Source organism: Miniopterus natalensis, chromosome 7 (genome assembly GCF_054644295.1).
Source record: "Miniopterus natalensis isolate mMinNat1 chromosome 7, mMinNat1.hap1, whole genome shotgun sequence".
In the NCBI taxonomy this organism is placed as follows: domain Eukaryota; kingdom Metazoa; phylum Chordata; class Mammalia; order Chiroptera; family Miniopteridae; genus Miniopterus; species Miniopterus natalensis.
In genome coordinates this window covers 15205742-15230586 of record NC_142087.1, presented here as the reverse complement: position 1 = coordinate 15230586, position 24845 = coordinate 15205742, and the positions used below count along the sequence as shown (strand labels likewise).

At 47.9% G+C, this 24845-nt stretch overlaps 1 long non-coding RNA gene across 3 annotated transcripts in view; it reads right to left on the bottom strand.

Moving 5' to 3' along the window:
• Positions 1-8106: 8106 nt before the first annotated feature.
• The window catches only part of LOC107527768 (uncharacterized), a 35894-nt gene continuing 19155 nt past the window's right edge, over positions 8107-24845 (bottom strand). For 2 of the 3 annotated variants that reach the window (XR_015714759.1, XR_015714760.1), the window contains exons 4-5: positions 9346-9475; positions 8107-8388 (exon numbers count right to left, since the gene is read on the bottom strand). This is a non-coding gene — a long non-coding RNA (uncharacterized LOC107527768). The remainder of the gene's footprint in view (positions 8389-9345; positions 9476-24845) is intronic. The other variant, XR_015714761.1, reaches the window with a different exon arrangement.

Here is a 24845-nt window from a genome sequence, read left to right as displayed (position 1 = left end):
CACCCTGTGGTGTGCCAGACACCACAGGGGTGCGCCTAACCCATCCCCATCTAACTCACAGACAAAACTGAAAACCAAGACCCCAAGAAAACAAAGGGGTCTCTGGAATTGCCAGTCCAGATTGGAGTGGGCTGTGGAACCACTACATTTAATCCCTTTGGTATAAGACATAGAGGAAGGAGGGCCCCAAGGGGCCTGGGTCCTGCCCAGGACAGCTTTCCAAGTGCCCTCTACCTTGCTTCCCCAGTGTTCCAGGGACACTAATGTTCCTATCCAGTTGCGCTTCCCCCCTCGGGAGCTAATTAGGAAAGCACATTGCACTCCCTGCACCTACCCAGGTCCAGGTCCAGGCAGCCCCTGGCAAAGCCACAGGAAAAGGAATGTGACCTCGTCAATGGCAGGAAACCTGGGAGTGGGGGGCAGAGCAGACACTTGGGTGCTCTGGGCTGGAGGCCTACTCTTGCCACCAGATTTGCTGGGTGACCTCTGAAAAGTTGCTTGACCCCTGTGGGACTCCTTGGCCTGATCTCTAACCAGCAAAAACAGATGGGACAAGATGATAAGTATCTGTTTTGCCTTGTCAAATAGTTTTAATAGACCATTTATGCCCTGGGTAAATAATTCAATTTTTATCTAATAGTATGCAGTGAAAAGTAACATACCTCCCTCAGGCTCCTTCCCAAAGCTGTTAGCCATTTCCTGTGTGTCCTTCCGGAAATGCTCCATACTGATGACTGTTTCTGAAAAAGTATTTATAGGTTTCTCTGCTTATATGATCATTGTAAAAAGATCAAATGCTACAAGACCCTAGAGATAACACCCATCCCAAAGATAAGCACAGTTAACACTAACCCCACAGAGTTTTTGTGAAACACACAATCATTTACAACATATTAAGTTAAACCTTTTTATCAAAGAGTAACATATGTGCACCAAAATGCACATGCCTTTAAGTGTACCCCACGAGTTTTCACAAGCTGAGCACACCTCTATACCCGGCATGCAGATCAAGAAATGCTATTAGCAGCATCCCAGGAGCCCCTCTTGCACTGCTGCTCAGACTGGGTTCTTTCCACTGTATTTCCTTTGAAGTAGATAATACACTTAAAAAGTTCACAGTTCAGAAGACACAATAGAGAATAAACTTCCCTCCCACCCACTCAGTTCCAGCTCTCAGAGGCAATTACTTAACCAGGGTCTTGGGGATTCCTGCCCAGATAGTCTTTGCAGATATAGGCAAGTCATATATATAGGGTGTCCCCCCAAAAATGTATACACACACTTTAAATAATTATAAAGGCAGTGTTTATTAAAATACATTTTATTTTCAAAATTGAGCTATCAGCTGTTAAAGTGCGATACATTTTTTGGGATACCCTGTAGTCTTTTTCACACAAGTCGTAGCATTTTACACACTGTTCTGCTTTTTTTTTTTCTTAGCAATACATCTTGGAGACTCTGGTTTTAAAAGAGCTGCTTCACACTTTTTCCCAGCTGCATAGTGTTCCATTCTGCACATTTTACAGCTTGCTATCTTCCTTGAGTTCCTGGGTGATAGACAGTTAATGTCTATGAGCGTTTGTGAGCTGCAAGGCCAGCCTAACACATGTGACGTTAGAGAGGCATAGCTGTGGACCAGTACCTCTGGGGGCCATTTGGCAAACACCCCTGCCCACAACACACACTCTGCCTTCAGGATGAGCCAGCCCAGCCAGGCTTCTCCAGGCTCCCTGAGTGAGGGTGACTCCGAGCCACAGAAATAAAAGAGCTCAGGGAGAAGACAATCCAGGTTGGGGGAGTGGATGACCAACTTCAGCCAGGTCCCCTGGGACCCTGAGGGGAGGCTTAAAATTCCAGGTCGCACCTCTACCCAAACCTTAGATACAAGGAGCCATCAGCATGAGCAAGAATGATCTAGAGTCCATCATTTTTCAATGAGGAGACTCAGCCAATACAGAGGAAACAACCTGCTGGGCCTCCGGGAGCCCAGCACATCCCTAATTCCACAATTCCAAGTGGAAGGGCCTCAGAGATCGCCCATGGCAATGGGGAAAGCAAAGCCCAGAGAGGGACAGCGATGGGCCGTGGTCACAGCATTTGGAGTTGAGCAGGGTTGAGAATGCGGGGCCCCTTCCTCCAGGCCAGGGCTTCTCCATGTCATTAAGTTCCCCTCACAGGCCCAAGCCACTTCCATTTGATTAAGCTCCTATTAAATTTTTAAAAATACAAAAAACTACAAAACCAAATTCAGAAGACTGTCGTGTATTTGGCAAGTTAACTCTTAAGCATCCCCACACAGTCACAAGTATAATGCATTACCACGAGAACATCAAGTGAAGGATTTACAAACACATTAAGACATCCATGTAAAGTTGAATGTCTTTGTTCAGCCCTGTGTGTGGCTTTTACTTCATGTCGACACAACATCGAAAATCTGGACCTGGACAGCAAAAGGCAACACATCCTCCTGTGCTGCAGGAGGGAAATGCTACAGGGAACACTATGGGGTAGTTGACAAAATAATTAGAATAAGAACAATAGGTAAAAGTGTGTCAATGTTGCATTTTCTGAATTTGCTAGTGGTATGATTATGTAAGAGGGTCTCCTTGTGCTTAAGAAATGCACCCTGAAGTATGAAGCGGTAGAGAAAAGCGATGGAGGTGACATCCTCTCAAATGGTTCAGAAAAAAAAGTGTGAGTGAAAGATAAAGCAGATGTGACCAACTGTTAAGACTTGGTGAATCCAGGCGAAGGGTACATGGGAGTTCTCTGCACTGCTTCCGTCATGTCTCCGTATGTCTGTAAATGACTGCAGAATGAAAAGTCGAGGTTTCAGCCCCTAGGATGTAAGGCCTGCCAGATGGTGTCCTGGCCCCTCTGACTCTCCTCACTTCAACTGCTCCAACAGAGGGTGGAAAATATCCCCAGTGGGCCCAGGCATCCCTGCCCATGACTCTCAGGCCCCTGTGCCCTTTGGGAGGCTAAGGTGTTCCCAGCCCCCAAGCCTCCTGCCACCATGATTTATGTCCCTATGAGCCTCAGCAGCTGTGAGCCTGGGTCCCACCGGGCGGCCTGCTGAAGGGGGGGCAGCTTTTGCTTCTCAGCGTGTCTAATTCAGACCAGACTTACAGGCCCCATGGGCCTGGGATCAGGCTCCCAGGGGGCCAGGGTCAGAGGGCAGGCCAGCAGGGCCTGGAAACCCAGGAGGCGCTGAGGGTGAACTGGCTGCAAGGCAGGAGACCTGGCCTGGTCTAGCTTGGCCACTGTTCCTGTGTGACCTGGGGTGGGTGTCTGCCCACCTCAGGGCCTTGGGTTTCCTCATCTTGGTATAGCCTATGTATGGTGGACCAGAAGGACTTTGTACACTGGGACAGACTGGCCTTGTAGGAGGCAAAGCTGGTAAAATCTAGGAGTTGATTTTTTTTTTTTCCTGAATGCCCAGATCTTCTAAGGTTGGAAAAACGCCTGATTTTTTTCCAATCTTAGTCTTCTCACTTTACTAAGTTAATTAATACAGCCTATGCAACAAGTTTGTACTATTATTGCCCCCATTTTATAAATGAGGAAACTGAGGCACAGGGAGGTTCAAGAACATGCCAAGGGTCATATGGTGGCTAATAAACAAGTGGATTTGAACCAGGTGTTCTGGCTGTAGAGCCCCACTGGGCTCTCAGCCACTGCCCCACATGTCTTCACCAGGTATGCATCTAGTCCTGTAAGGGCCCAACCAAACCTGGGCTTCCAGAACAAGACAAGAAAGCGCATCCCCCAGCCTGGCTCTTTACCCCAACCCCAGTTCGCCCAGAGGAGCCCAGGGCCCAGCTGCACCAAGGGCATCAGAGTCCAGGGGTGGTCCAGGAAGCTGCATCTCCCACAGGCTCCTGGGCATTGCTGACACTCCCAGAACTGGAGAGGCTCAAGCACAGGCTCTTGGAGAGTCAAAATGGAAGGGCTTCTGAAGCTTACCTCCTCAGAGCCCTTCAGTCACCAGTGGGGACACTGAGGCCCAGAGCAGGTGAGGCAGTATCCCCAACAACACACAGCGAGTCAGAGATGACCCAGAACCAGATTCCATGTGTCCCAGCCATTGCCTGGTGACACATCACAGAGTAGTGATGAGTATGAGAGTGACACTGATGGGGCTCCCTAGTCAGAGGCACCCACCTAAGTGACTTACACAGTGGCCTCACTTAATCTTGCAACAGGGTGCTCATTTCACAGACTGCAAAAAGAAGCCCAAGCTAGTCAATGTCATGCTGTGATTTGAACCCGGGGGATCTGCTTCCAGATACCATCACCTTAGCCACAGCAAGGAGTCTTAGGTTAGAGTTAACTTCACAGAGCAACTTCAGGTGGTGGGTCAGCCTATCAGTCAGTCAGTCAACAAACATGTATTGGCCTGCTGGTGGACCACACAAGGCTTTAAGGATGATCAGAGAATAAGACAGATGTGCTTGTCCTGTGGAGGCCACACCTATCAGAAAGGCAGAGTCTGAGCAGATAAAAATGTGATGGGTGCGCAGATACAACAAGGTTGCAGGTTTGATCCCCAGTCAGGGCACATACAAGAAACAACCAATGAATGCATAAATCAGTGGAACAACAAATTCTCTCTCTTCCCCCTTCCTCTCTCTCTAAAATCAACCAATTAAAAGTTTAAGACACGCACACAGAAAATGTGATGGGTGCTTCCAGTGTTCATGGGGAAGTGTGACTGGGAGAGAGGAAGCATAGAAATGATGCTTCTGAGGCAAGAGAAGTTTTTGCTGAGTGTGAAAGGTTCTGTGAAGTTGTCCAGCCGACCCCTGCATCAGACGACTAATGGGGCACCTGCGGGTCCCCGGGTCTCCCCTGAATGTAACCTGATATTCCCTGACATCTATCCTCTGAGCAGCTCTGTGAAGCAGTGAAAGCCAGGCGAGCTTTGGAGAATAATAGCAACTGAGCCTGACTGCGCACCTCCTCTGTGCCAGGCACTGTTTGAGTCCTGTCACCCAGCTACCAACCCAGTGAGGCATGGCCCCCCAAGGTCACACAGCCACTGAATGACAGGCCTGGATTAGGACCAGTACGCATGTTCCAGAGTCCACCAGCGTCACCGCCTGCCCCCGTGCTAAATGCTGAGGTTCCGAGGCAGGACACAACTCTCCCCAGATCACAGAGCCAGGCCAGAGCCCCTGCCCACCACACCTTCCGGCTGCCATCATGCTGCAGCATCCCCAGCTCCTCACACGGTGCCAGCACATAGTGGGTGCTTCTCAGATACCTGCCAAAGGACCAAGAGGCACTGTGCTGTCATCAGGCTACATACCACCCTGCAAAGTCGATTTTACCCATTTCACAGATGGGGCTCAGAAAGGAGCAGTGGCCGGCTTGAGGTCACACCGCGAGGAGTGCAGTTAGACCTTGAACACAGCTCTGTGGTTCGTCATTCTGCAGAAAACCCACACCGCCGGAAGCTCAGAAGACACTGGCAACAGGCCTTTAACCATAGAGGAGAGAGGGATGGGCCCAGAGCTCAGGGAGGAAAAAAGGCGCTGACCAGCTGGGAACTCCGTGGGAACGTCTCTCACCCCCCAACCCCATCCCACCCCAATCTGTCCCCCAGGCAGCAGCCAGGGCAGGGCGAGGAGGGGGTCAGGGAGGCAGGCCATGGATTCCCAAGGAGGACATCCCCTTCTGCCCCTGTGGGATGGTTAAGGAGCCACCCAGGAGCTGGGCCTGTCTTGCTCTCACTAACCTCACTCTTCTGGATGCAGCCTCCTCTCCACCCCTCGCCCACCCTCCCCTGCCTCTCCTCCCCTCTCAGCCCAGGCCCACCACCTCCTCCGCCCCCGGCCCTCAGAAAGCCCTGGAAAGGCTGCTTTCTTTGAGACAGGAAGGTGTCCTCAAGTCTCAGGAAGGAAAAACAGTCAAGCTGAACCCACCAAGACAGTCTCCAAGGGGCCGGGGCTGGAGCCTGGCCAGGACTGACATCACCTGGGAACTGCCGAAGCCGCAGCTGCAGCACGCCTCCTGGGGGGACGCGCTTTTGCTATTTAAAATAATAATAATAATTTAAAAAAACATTTCCAGTCTGGTGTTTTTAAATGTGCTTTTTATAGTGGGCCCTGGGGCGTGGGTGTTTTGGTGTCCCCCCTCTTTCTCTTCACGTCCTGATTTTCACACCACACAATGTAGCCTTTGACCAATTCCAGCTAATTCCTGGGAATTATGGGTGGGACCTCCTGCCAGTCTCTGAATCCTCTCAGATGATCTCTTATCTATTTAGATATATTTAATTTCTAAAAAAATGTCAAAAATATTTGCTCACGGAACAAATTCAAAAGGTACCTAAGAGCATCAGGTGAAAGTAAGTCCCTCCCTACCTCTCAGGCACCTCATTTCTGATGCCTGAGGCAATTCTTTTCTTTTTTTTTTTTTTTTAAAGAGAGAAAGAGAGGGAGAGAGAGAAATGTCAATGATGAGAGAGTCATTGATCGGCTGGAGGCCACCCTTCTTTTATCCAGTGCTTACTATGCACCAGGCACTCTTCTAAGCAATTATCTGATATTAACTCATTTAATCTTCATAAAAACCATATGAGGCAGGGTTTTCACTGGCTATTTTCCTGTGAATATTGCTGAAGACATTCTAGGTATACGGAAGCAAATCTAGATCTATGATCTTACCCTCTTCGTGTTTTTTTTAATCCTCACCTGAGGATATATATATTTTTTAAATATATCTTTATTGATTTCAGAGAGAGGAAGGAAGAGGGAGAGGGAGAGAAACATCAGTGATGAGAGAGTCATTGATAGGCTGCCTCCTGCGCGCCCCCAACTGAGGATCGAGCCCGAAACCCGGGCAGGTGCCCTGACCGGGAATCGAACCATGATCTCCTGGATCCTAGGCCGATGCTCAACCCCTGAACCACGCTCGGCCGGGCGTGAGGATATTTTTTCCGTTGCTTTTTCAGAGAGGGTGGAAGGGGAAGAGAGAGAGAGAAATATAAGAGAGACACATGGATTGGTTGCCTCCTGCATGCACCCTGACCAGCACCAGGGATCGAACCTGTAACCCAGGTACGTGCCCTTGACCAGGAATTGAACCTGCAACCCTTTGGTGTGAAGGCCAATGCTCTAACCATTGAGCAACACCGGCCAGGGTTGCTTCATCTTTTTAAAAATACTGGAATGATTCCATATTGGTGTATACAGAGGCTCCCCACTCACCTCCGCAGCTGCTTACTACTCCCTTCCGGGGAGGATGCACCCCAACATAACTACGGTATCCACTCTTGATGGACATGAAAGATGTTTCCAATCGTTTCCTTTTATCTTTATTGCATTTATCGGGGTGCCACTGGTTAAAAAAGTTATACAGGTTTCAGGTGCACCTTCTATAGTCCATCCATCATCTGTATACTGGATGGTGTGTTCACCACCCAAGTCAAGTCTCATTTTGTCACTGTTTCCCCCTTTTACCCTCTTCTTCCTCCCCCACCCCCTTCCCTCTGGCGACCACCACGCTGCTGTCTGTGTCTATGGCCAGTCTCCTCTTAGGGACACAGTGCAGCAGTGAACAGCCAGAGCGGCCCTCCTCAAAGCCTGGGCCTCATCAGTCCTGCACTTCAAAACTCCCCATCCTTCTTCGCGTGAAGAAGGGCACCTGAAATGGGAGGTACCGAGAACCCCTCCGAGGCTCTGAGGAAAGCAATGAACCTGCCCCCCAAAGAAGCCCATGGACAACTGAGCTTCATACGAGCTTCAGAGGCTCCTGGGAACCCCACTCGTGGAGGCAATAATGCCTAGACACCTCCCCTGCTGTATGGTGTGGCCATGGCTTTGAGCTGGGAGTTTGGGCTGATAGCTCTGCTGCTTCTGAGCTACACGGCCTTGGGAAAATTGCTTCATCTCACCAAAGCTCAGTTTTCTCATCTCTAAAATGGGGCTAATTACGGTGGCTTCCTCCTAGGATTGTAAAAAGTAGCTTAGATTCAGGGTCTGAAGCGTTTCGCCAGGCACACAGCAAGTCCTCAACCTAGGTTGGCTGGTGGTGATGCTGGTGGTGGCCATAGTGGTGGTGGTGGTATTGCTTTTGTAAGATAAATTCCAAGCTCATTCATTTATTCAACAAATATTTATTGAAAACACACTGTGGATAGGGACTTGGGAAGGACTCCTTCATCAAGGAAAGGACAACTCAGAGGTGCAGGTGGAAAAGCCGCTGATGACCAAGATGAGGGCTGGTTGGGGGAAGGCACAGAAGCTTGTTGGGGGCCACTCGGGTCATCCATGTAAAATGATGACCTCAACTAGGTAACAGTCATGAAGGCAGGCAAAAGAGGGCAGCAGCCAGGGGAGATATTCAGGAAGCAGAGGTGAAATAACTGCCCTGATTAAGACACTGATTGGGTGTTGGAGAAAGGGAAGAGTTGAGTAAAAGGGCCAGTTCATGTCCCTCCCCTGCCCAATTCTATAAGGTTTCCAATCACTCTTACAACTAAATCCAAGGTTCTCTCCTGGGGTGCCAGTCTCTGCTGCCCCTATAGCCTCATCTCCCTCCCTCTCCCCTTGCTCTCCGGGCTCCAGGCACACCAGCCTCCTTACAGTTGGTAGAACACACCAGGCACATTGCCATCTGCCTGGAATGATCTCCTCACCCATCCTCAAGGCTACGTAGTTCCCTTCATTCAAATCTCTGCTCAAGTGCCTCCTCCTCAAGGAGGCCTGGCCTGGCCTGACCACCCTGGCTAAAATAACACCCCTCCACCAATCTTTTGTTTTGTGTATGGTAACATACATGTAACACAAAATTCTCAGTTTTAACCATTTTTAAGTGTGCGATTCAGTGCGTTAAGTACATCCACAGTGGTGTGCAACTACCACCATTTTCACCATCCCAAACAGCTCTCCACCAATCTTTAACTCGTCTTAGTTTTTCTTCCTAAGTTATAACTACCTGACTCTGTGATACTTATTTATCTAGTTGTCATGCTTACTGCCTGTCTCCTTTGACTAGAATGGAAACTACAGAAGGACAGGGACTTTGCCTGTGTTGTCCACTGCTATCTCACCAGCCCTGCAAGAGGGCCAGGCACACAGCAGGTGCTCCATAAATGTTTGTGGATAAATTAACCGATGAAGGGTGCCCTTCCAGAGAAGGAGGGTGCAGGCAAAGGAATAACTGATTTTCTGCACAATTCAGGCACATCCCCCCCGCCAGTCCCTCTCCCACCGCTTCTCCACCCCTCTCCTTCTCCCCAGCCACACTGCCTGCCCGAGCTGCTCCCCTCACTGGAAATAGTTTCTTTTTCATGCATCAAAATCCTCTTCATTTTTCAAAACCCTGCTCAAATCTTACCCCCACAAGAAAGGATTTTCAGACAAATCTTCATCACCCCAACTGCTCTCCTCTTCCAGCTTTTCCATGTGTTTCTGCCTGGAATTGGCCAGGTCTCTTTTGGTCGTGACAGAAATCCAGCTCAAAGTGGCTAATGAGGGGAATAAAAAAGATAAGTTATTGGTTTCTAGAACTGAGTCAGGGCCCTGATTTTATAGCTGAATCCGGATGACCTTACGATATCATTAGAACCGTCTCTCTCTCTCATCATGCTTTCCTCAATGTCAGCTTCATTCTCAGAGAGCCTCTCCACTTTTAGTGACAAAGATGGCTTCCAGCATCTCTGAATTACGACTATCCTTTTAGAAACTTCTTTGGAGTGGGCCATCTTCCTAGCAGTTCCAGCAAAAGTCCTGGGGCCACATGTCCAACTTTATGCCAGTCCCTATGGCCAGAGGGATGAAGGGTTCTGATTGGCCAGGCTTGGTCATGTGCCCACCTTTGCCGTGGGTGTGGGGTTTGCCTGGCCAGAGCTACAACAAGCAAGAGTGGGGGAGGGATGGTTTCCCAAAAGAAAATGGGGACATGGCCACTCTGTAAGCAAAAACCCCAGATGTCATTAGCAATGTCTTTGTTGGAGCGCTTGTCACACTGCCTCCAGGAACTTGAATTACTTTTCTAGGATGTGTCTTTCCCCTGAATCCTTGAGTCCCCTTGGGGCAAAGTCCAGCATGCAGTACAGGGTCTAGCACATGGTCAGTGCTCGATGAAAACCAACCTGCTTCTCTCCTCTCCTCTCCTTCAGGGCTCAGGTCCTTTTTGCACTCAGTCTGTGACTTGGCCAGCTTTGGAGACCCTGACCCTGGCCAGTGTAGTGGCCAGGCTGATGGGAGTGGGCACGATCTCTGACCCCTGCCCAACACCTCTGCACAGGTTGTCCACACCACAGGGGAATCAGGTGGTCCAGTTCTCAGTCTATGTCAATAGTGTGACCTTGAGAAATTCCTTTCCCCTCATTAAGCCTCAGTGGTATATTCTGTTAAATAGAGGCTGGGAGAAGCTTTTGGCCTGAGAGGCATTTCTTCCTTTTCAGCCCATCACATTCCTGTTTATAATTCTTTTCATGTTGGGGTATCACCTGTGCTGCCAGTTACATAACATTTTTTTCTTTAAATGGACCCTCTTTTAAAAACATAAAAATATTCATTTCAAAAGGGAACTTTAGATCCCTCCATAAATGGAAAACCAGTATCTAGTGCCATAAATAGAAGGTAACCATAAAAATAAGTACAATGAAAACAAAACAATGTCATTAAATTCTTGCCAGATCCTGCTGCCTGCAGAAGGCTACGAGGTGGAGGCCAGCTCTCTGTTAAAAAGGGAAGTAAGTATTAAGAGAGGTGTTAAAAACACACCAGCATTCAACGGAGACTTTCTCCTTAACAAGTTGAAGGGAAAATGGAAAGGGAGGAAGGTTCTTGCTCTGGGCTTTGTTGCTCTTTAGTTAGTATGGTTCCACCTAGCAGCAGCTCAGGTGGAACCCATCCCACCTCGCCCACTCTAAGGAAGCAGTGACCCTGTCTGTCTCTTTCCGGAGGGGCTGTGCCTCCCCAACACGCAGGCCAGGTAGGAGGTCAGAGCCCCAGCCAGGATGAAGCCCAAGTCCGGGGCTCTGATTCCAGTTTCAGGATAAATGAGAGATGGACAAGCAAGTCCCTACCAGCTCAGTCCCAACTACCCTCACCAAGCATGGCCATGGGCAATAACAAAATATTTTTTTCATTTCCATAAATTTGCATGAAGAAACTCTGGAAAGATCAGAAACTAACAAAAGTGGTGGGAACCAGGAGTGAGAATGAGACTTCCACAATATCTTTATTTACATATTTTAAACCATATGAATATATATGGTTTAAATACACTCAGTTTTTAAACAATAAAGACAAATATGTATTAGTCTGTTACATAAGCAGACTGGGCGCTAGGCACTGTGAGTTCATTCATTCATTCCTCTCATTTATTCACTCCCTTACAAACTAATTGATTCAATGAGCATCAGCACAAACCACAGATGGAGCCCTCTGCTAGGCACTGAGGGTTTGCTTGTTCACTCAGTCAGTCACCTAGCGTTTATCCGGACTCTGTGACTTTGTTCACATTGTGGGATAACTCGGTGGTACCTACTGTTCTCAAGGAACTCAGTCTAAAGGGGGAAGCACGTGGCCTGACAGACAAGTGAGCCCCACAACCTGTGCAAGGTCGGGAGACAAGAGGTTCTGCTGTAGAACCCTGTACTTTCTTCTGGGGGGGGGAGTGAGGCAAAAGTCAGGAGTAGAAAGGGTGAGGCTGGGCAGTTCACGGGGCTGCATCAGGCAAGCCCGGCCACCAGGGAGGGGGCTCAGGCATTCAGCAGCCGGAAATGGGAGGAGGGGGTTGTCTTTGATGCTGAGATCAATCCCACCCTGTGCCTGCCCCCCTCCTAAAAATCGCCTCTCCAGTCCAACGTTCTCTCCATTTCCAGAGCCATCTCCCTTCCCTTCCCTTCCCTTCCCTTCCCTTCCCTTCCCTTCCCTTCCCTTCCCTTTCCCTTTCCCTTTCCCTTTCCCTTTCCCTTTCCCTTTCCCTTTCCCTTTCCCTTTCCCTTTCCCTTTCCCTTTCCCTTTCCCCTTCCCCTTCCCCCCTTCTCCTTCCCCTTCTCCTTTCCTTTTTCTTTTCTCTTTCTTCCCCCCCTCCCCCTCCCTCCCTCCCTTCCTTTCTTTTTAAAATGTTTTTTATTGATTTGAGAGAGAGAGGATGGGAGAGGGAAAGAGAGAGAGAAACATCCATGGGCTGCCTCCTGCACGCCCCCCTACGGGGAAAGAGCCTAAAACCCAAGCATGTGCCCTGACCAGGAATCAACCAGCGACCCCTCGCATACTAGACGACTCTCAACCAACCAAGCCACACCAGCCGGGGCATCAGGGCCACCTTTCATGTCTGCTGTCAGCTCTGGCCCCAATAACTACTATAGCCTGCCTGCCAGTCTCATCCTTCTGCTTTGTGCCCCTCTAGGTCACAGCTGCCAGAGTTAACTTTTTAAATGTAAAACCTGATATAGTCACTCCACAGCTTAAACCCCATAACAACTTGCTCCTAGAATAAAATCCAAACTCCTTACTGTGGCCCACAAGTTGTTACATGGCCCTGCCCCTGCCAACATCACTGGCCTCCTCTCCCACGCTCTCCCTCAGTCACTGTGCTTCCATTACTGGCCCCTTCACTGGTCCTCAGATACAACAAATTCTTTTCTACCTCGGGGCCTTTGTGCATTCTGTTGGCTCTGCTTGGAATGCCAGCTTCTTCTCATTCTTAAGTTCCATCTTAAATATCACCTTCTCAGGAAAGTCTTGCATGATTTCAAACAGGGATCAGCAAACAATGCCCAAATTCCAAATCTGGCCCACCACCTGTTTTTATAAATAAAGTTTTATTGGAACACAGTGATGCCCATTCATTTCCACATTGTCTATGGTTGCATTTCCACTACAATAGCAGAGCTGAGAATTGTGACAGAGACTGGATGTCCCTCAAAGCCTAAAATATTTACTACCCAGTCCCTTACAGAAAAAATTTGCTGACCCCTGAACTAAAGTAATTCTCTCTTCTCAATTTATCTCTATTGTATCACTACACTTACTGATTTCGCAGCACTTACAACAATCTCTAATTATTTTGGTGGTGGTTGTTGCTGTGTGTGTTGTCTCAAAGAAAATTCAGGGACAAAAGCATTTAGAAATCAACCAAAAATTTGCCTGAAAAGAAGTTTCACAAGAGGGTCCAGGTTTTAGAACAATAAATCACCAAATAAAAAATATAACAGATACTTCAAAGGGAAAAAGTTATCAAGGGTTAGTCTGTCCAAGGTAGAAGAAACACCAATTTTCTCACCTGATTTTTCTATCTGCAAAGGTAATCACATGTTTTCAGATGGGGTTTTGCAGACATGAAATAAAGTAGTTTTTGTTAGGGAGTCAGTAACTCACAGGAAAGGCCTAAGACTTCATTTATTTGGGGATTTAGAACTAGACAGAAGAGCCCTGGTTTTTCTCAGGGTACAAAGTGCTTTTATAATCTGATTTTAGAAAAAAATGGCAAAGACTCAGTTTGGCTTCCAGAAATTGTGTGTTCCCCATCCCTACACCCCACTATTAGAACATAAGGCAACATTATAACCTTCCCCCTGAGGGAGATACTGTGTCTATGGTTTACCTCCGTGTTACCAATACCTAGCACAGGTCTGACTCATATCAGGGAAAACTGTAAAAAACTCTGAAATAGAAAATAAGGCCCATGAAGATCACTGGGTGTCCTGCAGAATGCTATTGCTTGTCTTCATGCATTTCGGGTTATCTGATCCTACGGTGATGGTGCCTTTCTGTATCTTTGAGCCATCACACATCTCTGTAAATTGTAACAAGGCTGATAGCAATACAAATAATTCTTGTTCATAGAGATGCAAGTAAATTTGATCTGCTTGAGGTACAATCGATTCCCCCCCACGCCCAGTCCTCTTGAAAGAAAATCATTCTGCATCTTTAGCCAATTAATTTCAGCATTCTCCATCTTGTGAGAGTGTGTGTGTGTGGTTCCCTCATAAGTTAATGATCTAAATAAAAACTTCGACGTGTTCATTTTGTATTTGAACACCAGGCATGATTTTATTCTTTTGAAAAATGATCTTCTAACATATAATGGCTCCTGGTAAATACTTGTATAATGAAAGCTGGAAGGAACAGTGAATATGCTCTCGGAGCATTCTGTGCTTCTTTGTCGGGCTGATTTAATAATTTAATAACTGTAGTTATTCATGCATTTATTTTTGTATTACTGTCTCTCTTGACCATAAGCTTCGCGAGGGTAAGGACCTTGTCTGACTTGCTCAACACTGTGTTCCCCAGAGATTAGCACAGTACCTCCTGATACATATGATTATATGTATATATGTATGTATGTTTGCAGATTGCACACACACGGAGAGAGAGAGAGGAAGAGAATGGACTATGTGTTGTCCAGTTTAGAACAGACCTGGACACCTCTTTGAAGCCCCCAGCACAAGATGAAATCTTTCTGGAAGGATTCCAATTATTTCTGGGACAAACTGAATAATTAGTGGAGGGAGGAAGGAGGGAGGGAAAGAGGGAAGGAGGGAGGGAAGGAAGGGAAGAAGGGAGGAAGCTGCCAGGGACATTGGGGTAATTAAAATCGCCCCCTCCCCTCAGGGAGCTTGCAGTCTAGTGGGAGAGAGGCTACCTTTCCCTACGGAGTCTTCACACCTTGGAGACTACTGGTGCCCACACATGTTCTCATCTGTGCCAGAGACCACTAGTTTCCCCTCATACCCATTCTTTCTCCTTTAGAGATAAAACTTCTGACTTTTAGCCGAGCATTTAGCCACACAAGATAAAGACTACACTTCCCAGCCTCCCCCTTGCGTCTAGGTACATACAGCCATGTAACTCAATTCAGATCAATGGCATAGGAACAGAGGTGATGTGAGCATCTTTTAATTCATAGCTGCCCCTTGCCTTTCCCCCTGCTCACTGGCCATGGTGTAGCTATGGGGGAGCCATCTGACCAGGGCACACCCCAGGGATGACAGAATTACAAAAAAGAAGAAGCCTGAGACCCCAACTCTACCGTGCTGGTCCTGAATCATTTACACCCAGATTTGAGAGAAATAAAATTCTATCTTCTTTATGTTATTACTACTCTGGATTTGTTAGAACATATGAACCTACACAGTCTATATTTTAATTGGCCATCCATTTCCTTTGCAATAAAATTTAAGTAAGAACAAACATTTTTGGAGCGCCTATTATGTACCAGGCACTGTTGAAAACTCTGGGGGTACAGAGGACTCTCCAATACGATGGAGAATACATTTTACGGAACGAACAGCTGTGTCTAAGTCATGAATGGCTCCTCTTTCTGCTGCTCTCCTCCTTCCCTAGCCACTCCCCCTGCTCGGCGACCAGCATGACCACATGCCGTGCCCAAGGAATAATGAGAGACAGGCACGGAAAAGTTTGTTGCCACATGGACTATATTTAAATCCTAGCTCACCCTCACAGAGATTCAGTTTCCTCATCTGGGAAGCGGGGATAAAAGTGGTGGCCACTTAGGGTTCCCGTGGGTGGAGACAAAAGGAGAGAACGCCCGGAAGGCTTGTAGCGCCGTAACTCACAGGCTATGCGCAGTGAAGTGTGGCTGCCAGGGTAACAGCAACATTATTAATTACATGAGTAAAGGTCACAAGGCCTTACTAGGGGTCTCTTTTTTGATCCGACTTTACCCAAGAAGCTAATTCCTAAGTGTTCCTCTCCTCACCCCTTGCCTGTCTTTCTTCCTCCCTCCCAAGGCCACACCTCCCTTCCCTTTGTCAAGTCTACGCCAGTCCCTGGGGCTTCTGCTGTCACCTCTCCCTGAACGGAGAGCTGAAGTCTAAGAAAATCCCCTTCTCTGCCCAGCCTCCAGCCAGATCCTGCAGCAGTAGCAGCATTCTTCCACAGCTTGGACTGGTGAATGGTAGACAGATGAATGAGGGATAGGAGATAGACAGACAGATGGAATAATGATGGTTGGGGTGGTCTGCTGAATGGGTGTATGGATTATAAATAGATTGATGAGGGATGGATACAGAATAGATGATACGTAGACGGACAGTGGTTGGGTGGTGAACACATGATGATGGGTAAGGAAGAGGTGATGGGCTGGATGGATGGTGAATGGATGATGAATGAATTGTTGATGTTTAAATGAATGTATGAAAAATGGATAAATGATAGCTGGATAGATAGATGACGTGTGAACAGTCATGAATAGAAGTGTGTGTTAGCATGGATATTCTTTGAGGATACTTCTAGCTCTGATATTTGGTGAGTCCATTGTCTAGGGGAAAAAATAAAACTGATATTTGATGAGGTTCCAGAGCCAGGCATCTTCACAAGTGCTTGACTTATGTCATCTAAAGTAATCATCGCCACAACACTGCAAGGTCAGTATTGTTATGCACACTTTATAAATGAGAAAAATAAGCCTCGGGGAAGGAAGAGATTTTCCCAAGTCTAACTCCACTCTGCTTCTTTGTCTCTTCTCCTTCCTCTAGTGGTACCTCATCCTCTCTGCTGACCATTTTACCCATCCCTGCACCATTCATGGCTTGCCTCATCCAAGAGCCTCTCCACACTCTGGCCCTCAGGGATCTCTCTGTTCCACACTTGAGACCTGCTAGCCCTGCCCTTCTCTACTTTTCACTTGGTTCCTACCACAATTCACAATCTTCAGTGAAACAACCATTTATTAAGCACTCGCCATGTGCACTGAGCTTGGTGCTCTACATATATTACCTCCTTTTATTTCCATGCGAGCCCTTAAGGTAGTTATTGTTATCCTCATTTTAAATGTGAGGAAGTCAAGACTCAGAGATGGAGAGGAACAACAAGATGGCGGCGTAGGTAACAGCTGCACCCGCCGCCACCCGCAACCACATCAAAATTACAACTAAAATACAGAACCACCATCACTCTGAGCCTCCTGAAATATGGCTGAACAGAAGCCCCACAACCAGGGAGCTGAAGAAGCACCGAGACCAGTAGGAGGGGCGCAGACACTGGCGGATCGGGGCTGAATCGGGGAGATGCGGCCGCGGGCCTACGCCCAGTGCCGCGGTTGAAACCCAGAAGGGAATCTCGGCGGCAGAGGTTTCCCGGAGGACGGAGGGGTCTCAGCCCCACAGCAGGCCCCCAGCCCAGGGCTCCAGGCCGGGAAGAGACGTCCCCACAACTCTGGGCTGTGAAACCAGCGGGGACTGTCCCTGAGGGTCGCGGAGGGTGCGGGAGCCCCAGCAGCTCCTCTCAAAGGGACCACACACAGACCCACCCGGACGCTCCCTCTAAGCCCCCGCGCCCGCAACAGCCTGAAAGGAACCTGGGACACTCGGGGAGGAACTAACCTGCCTGAAGTCGGGGCGAGAGGTGGAGGGGCAGCTTCCTCCCAGGCAGAAGAGCTGGCAGAGGCCATTGCTCCTTTGGCGAGTCCTCCCACACACAGCCGGCAGGCAGGCGCCATGTTTGAATCGCCAGCACCTGACTCACACCTTTGGCCCCGCCCCATGATTCCCGGAGGCCCTGCCCCTCCCCACCTGCAGCTCATCCAGGCCATTTCCAGGGGCTTTTCTATGCAAGTGGCCTCTCAAGCCTCATGCTTAGGATTTCCTAAAATCTCTCAAACAAGCAGCAGCGGGCCCCAGACAGCTTGATAAGTGGCCCCAGGCCCGGCACTAGCAGCAGCCTGCATTGGCTCATAGCTTGGCCTCTCCTGGACACCTCCAAGCCCAGCACAAGTAGCAGCCAGCTATGGTTTGCTGTGTAGCTCATGCTGGGTGGCCCTGGGCAAGGCACTGGCACAGGCTGACTTTGCACCTCCCGGGAGGCCCCAGAGACAGTGCACCTGGTGATCAGACTCTACCACAGTGGATTACAACCCTACCACATCCACGAGTGACACTCAAGGGGTGCACTTGGAGAACACCAAAGCTCCACTAAAGTAAATCCTGATCCATAAGGGTGTCTCCAGCACAGCAGCTCTCTGGCTGTAGTTGCAGCTGGTCCTCACAGCTGATTGGCCTGGGGGTCAGTTCCTCCCAGGGATGCCAACAGCAACCAAGGCTCAACTACAACAGGACAGTGCACACAGCCCACACAGGGAAGCACCTAGAAGGCCCAGCTCAGGTGACTGGGGAGGCTGAGCCACTGGGCCCTACAGGACACCTACTACACAAAGCCACTCTACAAATTCCAGGAGACATAGCAGCTCTACCTACTACATAGAAACAAACACCTAAAAGCAGCCAAAATGCGCAGGCAAAGAAAGATGTCACAAAGGAAAGAACAGAAGAAATCTCTAGCAAGCTAACAGAGAGTTCAGAATTTTGGTTATAAGGATGTTTAAGCAGACTGTTAGGGAAATAACTGAGAAAATCGATAACATAATAAAGTACCAATTTGAAATAAAGGCTACAGGAACTTAAATGAAGAATAATTTACAGGGAATCAACAGCAGAGTATAGGACGCTGAAAATCAAATCAGCAATTTAGAACATGAGGAAACAAAAAACACCCAACCAGAAGAGCAAAAAGAAAAAAGAATCCAGAAATATGAAAATAGTATAAGGAGCCTCTGGGACAACTTCAAGAGGCCCAACATTCGTATTATTGGGGTACCAGAAGGGGAAGAAAGAGACCAAGGAATTGAAAACCTATTTGAAAAAATAATTACAGAAAACTTCCCCTACCTGGGGAAAGAAATTGACTTACAAGTCCAGGAAGCACAGAGGGTCCCAAACAAGAGGAACCCAAAGAAGCCCACAGCAAGATATATCATAATTAAAATGCCAAAGGTTAAAGACAAAGAGAATCTTAAAAGCAGCAAGAGAAAAGCAGTTAGTTACCTACAAGGGAGCACCCATACGACTCTCAGCTGATTTCTCAACAGAAACTTTGCAGGCCAGAAGGGAGTGGCAAGAAATATTCAAAGGGATGAAAAACATGGAACTACAACCAAGATTGCTCTACCCAGCAAAGCTATCATTTAGAATTGAAGGTCAAATAAAGAGCTTCTCAGACAAGGAAAAGCTAAAGGAGTTCATCACCACCAAACCAGCACTATAGGAAATGTTGAAGGGTCTTCTTTAAGAAGAAGCTAATGAACAAAAGAATCTGATGAATTAAATAGATCCAGAGATATTGACACATGTAACAGACGATCATATTTCAGAGGAAAGAGGGAAGGGGGGTGGAGGGTGGGAAGAGATTAACCAAAGAAGTTATATGTATAACCCATGGACACAGTTAATAATGGGGTGAAGGCCTGGGAAGGGGGTGGGAGGGAAGTGGAGGGGATCAATTGGGGGGGAAAATGGTATACCTGTAATACTCTCAACAATAAAGATAAATTTAAAAAGTAAAAAAAAAGAAAAAAGACTCAGAGATGTACAGTGACTTGTCCGGGGTCACTAGCTAGTTAATGATGAAGATGAGGGTGTATCGCTGAGCATCTGTTCAATCCCAAAGCCTGCATCTTAAACCTTAATGCTCGATTTTCTCTTGGCTGCAGTGACCTTTGGTTATCCACGTTTGTTTGTTTAAGTGTGTATACATGTGTATGCCCATATACTTGCACCTTGTCTTTCTGCAGACTGCAACAGAGATGCTTTATCACGCTTTTCCTGAACTCCCTTCAGTGTCAGACACTGAGAACCACAGAATATCAATGCAGAAAGAGGCACCATGGACATCCTGAAGTTCAACCCCTTTACGGTCCCAGTGAGATCACCAGGGCTCAGAGAAGGGATACAAAATGGTCCAGGCCAGTTGGTGGCTCAGCTAGGACCTGAACCTGAGCCTTGCGCCTTGGTGCTCAGCAAAAATTTATTGATGAAATTCAGCATCCTGGAACTGTTGAGCTGGAGTAAGAATAATAATAATGATAGTAAAATGTGAAACAGACATAACTGTCAGCCTACATCCAAAATAAATAGCCTCCATTCCACTGGGTGATAGAAACTTAATCTTGGTCAATGCTGGGTGTTTTCTTTCTCTTTATTCCCCTCAGGTCACCTACTCCCGCCTACTTATGTGTGCAGAAAGGGTCCTGGTCTAGGGGGCTGCACACTCTCTCAGGCATCTAGGTTTGTGGCTTCCGTAGGTTTGACCTGGAGTAAGGCCCTGGGTCTTGCTCTCCGATCCTTCAGGATTGCCCAAGGTGTCTGCATTCTTTCTTCAGAGCCCACACCAGGATCTACATGCTCCATAATTTCCTGTATCTGACACTCTGTATCACTTGGGATGCTAATTCAGTTGTTGTAACGCAGGCCAAACTCACTATGTCCTAAGTAAGATAGAAGTTGACTTCTCTCATTAACTAAGCAGTCCAGGTTGATACAGAGTCACATGGTGTTAGAAACCCTGGCTCTTTCCATTTTGTTGCTCTGACATCCTTCACATGCAGCTTCCATCTTGTGGACTTCGATGGCTTCCCAAGCCCCTACCACCACGTAAAATTCTAGCTTGCAGGAATGGGAGAAAAGGAGTGGTAAGAAGATGTCCCCTTTTTCTTTAAATACAAGACCTAGAAGTTGCACACACCATTGGGTTCACATACACATCCTTTGTCAGAACCTGGTCATGTGGCCACACCTTATGCAAGGGAGATTGGGAAATGTAGTCTTTAGCTGCATGGCCATCTGCAGCTACAGAAGAAGGGGAAGTCAGATCATTGCATGACTTCTAAATATCTCTGCTACACTTCCCTTCTCCTCAGATAATCTTTATCTCATTTCCTAAACAGGAAAACTAATTTGACTCATCTATTCTTCTGACTCTACTAGTTATGGCAGAAATTATATACCCTCAACTTACTCAGGGCTTTGACTAAATTTCCATGATTTTGAAAACCAAAAGCTTTGGCCTGAGACTCAGAAAATAATTTCTTCCATTTCTGCCCCATTATCCTCTCTCCAAGGTCATGGAGGCCACTAACAAATAGGGGAAAGGTAAGGCACCAAAAACTGCGGGAGATCCCTTCAATGTTACCAAATGTTTTACAGCTTCAGATACAACTCAGACATCTCCCTTTCCTGCTAAGTCTTTTGGTGGCTTCCCCTGACCTTAGACTCTTAGTTTTGGCTTGAATTAAGATTCCTCAAAGAGGTATTCTCGTCCACCCTATTTTTTCCTTCATAACAGACATCACAATATGTAAGTGAGTTCATGTACTAGAGCCTGGTGAGATTCAAAAAGTGTTTGAATCTTGTCCCAGGTGACTGAAAACCAAGTGGATGTGACTCTACTCAGTTAATGGCCCAAGACACTAGAGGTCAAAGTATAGCTCTGGGTGGGGCTTTTCCCAGTAGATGCCAATGGGAGGTGGCATGCTAGAGGTTCAGATGAGTGCTACAGCTTGAGAAATACCAGTCACAGACCCCCTTTTCCCCCCCAGTCAATATTAAGATGGCCCCACAATCCAGGGCTAAAAATCCAGGAAAAAAGGGAGGAAGAGGAAAGCTTGACTCACTCAATCGTGTTCAAATCTGAAATGACTGTGTTATGGTTTTTCTAGATTTGATTGACATTTGCATTTTCTGACATAAGAAAAATAGGAGCTCAGGAGAAATAAAATTCAGTTATACAAAGTGGAGTGTTACATTTCTTGCATACCTGAGTTCATGGCTGAGAGGTGTGTTTTGGCCATCTTAGAATGATGTCATTCTGGAACCACAGACAGGTTAATTTATAAAAACTTGTAATCACAGAGTCAATATATTCAATCTTAGAATCACATAAAGTTAGAATCATTAAACTCTATTCAGAAAGAACATTAGAAATTGTCTTAGTTTGGGTTCCCCTGAAAATAGAGCCTGAGACGGGGATTTGGGTACCAGTAACCCAGGAAGCCAGAGGAATCTGAGAGAGTGAGACAAAGGAAGGGAGAAAGGCAATAAAGGTGAGTTATTGAGCCAGTTTCCAACATGGGCAACCAGTGCCCTATCTTTTTTTCTTTTTTCTTTTTAATTTATTGATTGATTTTAGAGGGAGAGAGAGAGAGAGAGACATCAAAGAGAGACATTGATTTGTTGTTCCACTCATTTATACATTGTTTGCATTCATTGGTTGATTCTTGTATGTGCCCTGTCAAGGGACTGAACCCACAACCTTGGCATCTCAACCTTGGCATATCAGGATGACGCTCTAGCCAATTGAGCTACCTGGCCAGGGTTTAGTGCCCTATCTCATTCAGACCATCAGAGCAACCAAGGAGATCACCTCCAATGGATAAGAGACTGAGAAACTTATCCACCAACTCCCATCCTCCAGTAATTAAGGGTTTCCCCAGGGTGCATCAGCTCCTCCCAGATCCTGTTTGAGAGAGTTCCCAAGGTTTCGGAGAAGCCAAAAGACTGACAGGCACTTGAAATGATATGCTGTCAGTGTGCTGAAGGTACTTGCAGTAGCTACAGCTCAAGGTAGCAGTGGGTTGAGGGAATGAGGTGTGGGATACCAATAACAAGTAATGATCCAATTTTACCCCAAATAAGAATTCCCTGCCTGGCCAGGTGTGGCTCGGCGGTTGAGCGTCGACCTAGGATCCAGGAGATCAGGGTTCGATTCCCAGTCAGGGCACATGCCCGGGTTGTGGGCTCGATCAGTGACTCTCTCATCATTGATGTTTCTGTCTCTCTCTCCCTCTCCTTTCCTCTCTCTGAAATCAATAAAGATATATTTTTTAAAAAAGAAAAAAAAGAATTCCCTTCTAAAGGTTGAGACTGGGAGTCTATAGGCTGCATCAGTCTGTGGGGCTTTGATTTCATTAGCACCTTGTTAAAATGAAATTGGAATCTAAAGGCCTTTAGGAGACTCATGCAGTTTTCATTTTATCATAGACTCCACCACTCTCTATTGTTCACATGCCTTCAGATTTCTGTTACCTGACTGGCACGGGAGTTCATTAGACTTTGAGGCCCCTACACAGCACATCTCATCAGCTACAGGGTTCTTAAGATCTTTGTCTCACATCTGTATCTTGAGCTCCCTGACACACAGCCGTCCCATGATAGGGTGTCATAAATATCTGCCAGAGAATGTAGCCTCTGCTTGCATTTTGCCCTGCCTGGGAGCTCACTCCTTTCAAGACTGCCTGTTGTATTGTCTGCTACCTGCCCCACCCCCTTCTGCCTGGCCCCCAGGCATTCCCAGTAGGGACTGGGGGTGAAACTCCCCGCTTGGGGTGAGCAGCAGGTTAATTTCCTCCTGGAGCTTCCCTCAGCAAACAATGAGACAATGGCCAGCCGGAGGTGGCCTGCGTAAGACAGACGAGGAGGGGAAGTTGTAATCTGTGCTTGAAGCCAGCAGGCGGCAAAGGGGCGAGAAAAGCAGCCTGAGCCAGACCGGGCCCTCCACCCAGCCAGCCCCTGGGACCTCGGAGGGCCCCAACCTGAAGGTCACCTGAGTCGCCCTTGAGGAAAACAGCCACAAACCATCATCCTTGAGGAGAAAACACGGATGGGTGGGGCTCGCCCTCATACCCCCTCCCTGTCCAAATGGTCTTATTTCCTCTTTGCACAACCCCATCTGCCTACCTTCTGGGCCCTGCTGTCAGGGAGACATCCCCAGACAGACACCATCTGATTCTGGCTGTCTGACCTTGGGGCGTGTTACTTAACCTCCCTGCACTTTCTCTGTAAACAGGGAATAATACCACCTCCTTCCTCAGCTTGTCAAGAGGATTCCATCCCTCCATTTATCCAACAGGCATTTATTGAGCATCTGCTATGTGCAGGCACTGTGCTGGATGTCCGGGATACAGCTGTGAACGAGACAATGTCCCTGCCCTCGTGGAATACACAGTCATAACATGGAGAGAGTCAATAACCAGACAATTGCCCCAGTACATGAAATCACGCTAGTGACAGGTGTTACCAGGAGAGCAGGCAGCACCATTACAACCAGGCAACCCTGGGTCCAACCTAGGCTGCAAGTTAATGTGGGCTTCCTTGAGGAAGAGGCAGCTAAACTGAGTAAACAGGGAGTGGAAGTCGCCTGGGCCAAGGGGAAAGGGCACAGGGAGCAATGTGAAGGCTTGGATGCCAGGACAAAGTTGGCACCAACAAGAAGAGCCAAGCTGGTGCACCTGGGACAGAAGTTTTTTCTTTACCTGGAGAGCAAATGGAAGCCACTGAGGGTGCCAGTAGAGTGGCACAGTCCCACTGCCTTTCAGATAATGCTTGGAAGTGCTTAGCACAGTGCCCAAGCAGGTGGGTTCCCACCTCAATGTCGGAGTCCTGTCCAAGCACCTCATGCACGACAAACCACTGCTTCCCCACACTCCTCTTCACTGCCAGGGCTGAGACTTGCTGTGCCCATCTTGCAGATGAGGAACCTGAGGCTCAAGGCAGCGCACAGAGGCGGGTGAATGAGCACACCAGATGGGTCCCAGCTTCCTCTGGGGAAGGGTCACTGATTGGCAGGACATCCTGAGACCACAGAGAACCTCAGGAGGACCTTTGGCCCCTCCCTCCCACATCTCAGGGTGGCTTCTTGCCCCCCTTCCCATGCCCCAGAGGCTCCCCTAAATCCAGCTCTATACCCAGAAAGGAAAAAGGGTGACAGCTGACTGTGGGCTATCCCCATCCCAGGTCATAACCCCAATGTCCCCAATTGCTGAGCAGCCTCACTCAAAGACACACCCACACCCAGGTTCAAAACCAGCCTCTGGCTCTGCCACCAGTGCCTCTCCCCTAAGAGAGGGGCTACACTCCAAGATGACTCACAGGAAGAGCAGCTCCCACCATGGAGAGCTGTAGCTGTGCCTTCCAGGGTCCTTCCTCTTAGCCATCCAAGTGCTGTGAGCCCCACTTTACTGAGGAGGAAACTGAGGCGTGAGGAGGGAAGCCTCCTGCCCACAGTCCAGAGCCAGCAGGAGCTGTG